This window comes from Mirounga angustirostris, unplaced genomic scaffold (assembly GCF_029215605.1).
Source record: "Mirounga angustirostris isolate CCGP_5_RB_7025 unplaced genomic scaffold, mMirAng1.0.hap1 SCAF_18, whole genome shotgun sequence".
Taxonomy (NCBI): domain Eukaryota; kingdom Metazoa; phylum Chordata; class Mammalia; order Carnivora; family Phocidae; genus Mirounga; species Mirounga angustirostris.
This window is the reverse complement of record NW_026991726.1, coordinates 2,459,592-2,461,838: the sequence shown is the minus strand read 5'-3', so window position 1 is coordinate 2,461,838 and position 2,247 is coordinate 2,459,592. Positions and strand designations below refer to the sequence as shown.

At 56.7% G+C, this 2,247-nt stretch overlaps 1 pseudogene; it reads left to right on the top strand.

The window, feature by feature from the left end:
* The first annotated feature begins 926 nt into the window (after window positions 1-926).
* Window positions 927-1,634, top strand: LOC135363095 (histo-blood group ABO system transferase 2-like; annotated as a pseudogene).
* The last annotated feature ends 613 nt before the right edge of the window (window positions 1,635-2,247 follow it).

The following is a 2,247-nucleotide window of genomic DNA, read 5'->3' as shown; positions in this document are numbered from 1 at the left end:
TGTGTTCCCTCTCTAGCTGTCTCTTTCTCTGTCAAATAAATAAAATCTTAAAAAAAATCAGTCTCAGAGGGGCTCACCACACTTGCTGACAATGGGGGAGCTGCTGTCCCCACAGTGAGGGGCAGGTAGTCCCCTCAAAGGGGGACCAGCCATGTGAGGCATTTGGACAAGACTTCCAATGTTTTGGGGCCAGGGAGATGTAGACCTGGAACCAGAAGCTCACACCCTTGGATTCAAGGCTGGGGCCTAAGCAAGCCCCCTTTTTCCAGGGGTCATCTTTCCCCTTCCCTGCCCATGGGCTGAACCTGATTCCTGATCTGGGGAGTTCGAGGGTGACCCCTCCTAGGAATACCAGTGGTTTACTGATGGACCTTGTCAGCCAGAGGCCCAGTAGCCTTCGAGGGAGGACCCTATAGGGGGTGGAGACAGCTCTGTTGGGGACCAGCGACAGCCCACTCAAAGTAAAGTGGGGCAGCTGGCCGGCCCTGCTGATTCTACCCAGTCTGTAGGACATAGAAACACGGGCTGTGCCCAGAGGTGCTCAAATCATGGCAGGTGGGGACAGAACCTACAGGGGGGCAGCTAGGGGAGGGCACCTGCAGGGTTTGCCCAGGAGCTCAGCACGGGGGAGTGTTCCTGGCTCCAGCATGCTGACTGTGCGGCTGCATGGGTTTCCAGCCTCCCAAGCCTCAGGCTCCCCTTTGTAAGATGGGGCGCTGATGGCCCCCATCTCTGGGAGCAGAAGGTAGAGAGGCCCTGCCGGCAGATTCACTCAGGACAGGTCAGGAGGTGGCTGTTGCTTAAAGCAGCCCAGGGCCTGTCCCCATGAAGAAGGTGCACACGTCCATGACCCCCAGCTCTGGGGTCCTGCTGCCAGCCTCTGGCAGTGACCCTCTTCCTGCCCTGTCCCCTGCCCCTGTGGACACGGGGTCTTCCTGGAGCTGTTCCTGCAGAATCACTTCATGGTGGACACAGGGTCATCTACTATGTCTTCACCGACCAGCTGGTTGCTGTGTCCCGTGTGCCCCTCCAGGAGCACTGAAGGGTGGTGGTTCTTGAGGTCCGCGGTGCCCCACACTGGCAGGATGTGTCCATGCAGCACATGGCGATCATGAGCTGCTTCTATGAGGAGTGCTTCCTCTATGAGGTGGATGACATGGTGTGCGGGGATGTGGACATGAAGTTCTGTGACCACGTGGGCATGGAGATCCTGTCCCCCCGCTTTGGCACCCTGCACCCCGGTTTCTACTGGGTGGCCCATGAGGACTTAAGCTATGAGCGCTGGTCCCAGTCCCAGGCCCACATCCCCAAGGACAAGGGTGACTTCTACTACATGGGGGCCTTTTTTGGGGTGTTGTGGCGGAGGTTCACTGACTGACCTCAGCCTGTCACCAGGTGATGGTGGTCAACTGGGCCAATGGGATCGAGGCCATGTGGTACGATAAGAGCCACCTGAACAGGTACCTGCTGGACCACAAGCCCACCAAGGTGCTGTCCCTGGAGGACCTGCAGGACCCACAGCTATTGGGTGGGCCCTGGAGGACCTGTGTGCAGCTGCTGGGCTGGTCCCGGGTCATGAAGAAGCTGAGATTTGGGCCATGCCCAAGAATCACCAGGACACCTGGAACTCATGAGGGGCTGTCCCCGTCTCCAGCAGAGGGTGCTGACTTCAGCGGAGCCATCAGAGAGGGTTCCTACTTCTGTCCCCTCGAGGGACACTGTGGAGTCCAGTACTGTCTGCACGGGCAAGTCCAGTGCCCCAGCCGCACCTGCTCACAGGAGGCCTGCCTGGGGATACAGCGTCCTCTCTTTGCGTTCACTACATTTTCTTCACTTCTGGGTCATTTGCAGCTGTGAACGGCTCCAGTTTTATATCAGATGTTTTTCTTTGTCAATGCTGAGCAACCATTTTTAAAAAGAACAATTGAAGGAAAAGGTTTTCTCTCTAGTTGTAAACAGACACCGCCTGGTGGGGCTGGGACAGTCCTGTAGCAGCCATGGAGCCAGAACAGGTCCTGGCTGGGTCTTCCCTCCCAGTCCTTGCATGTTGCCATGGCCATGGGGTTTCAGGGTCAGGGGTGCACCGAGCCACCTCTCAGAACCCCGGTGCGCTCACCGCCAGAGGCCTTGGCCGTGACCGCTAGCTCAGCCTCCAGGAGCATGGCGCCCTCTGGGTTATTTCCATTTCCTGCCGTGGATTTATTTTTTATTTATTAATTTTATTTAATTTTTTAAATTTAAATTCAT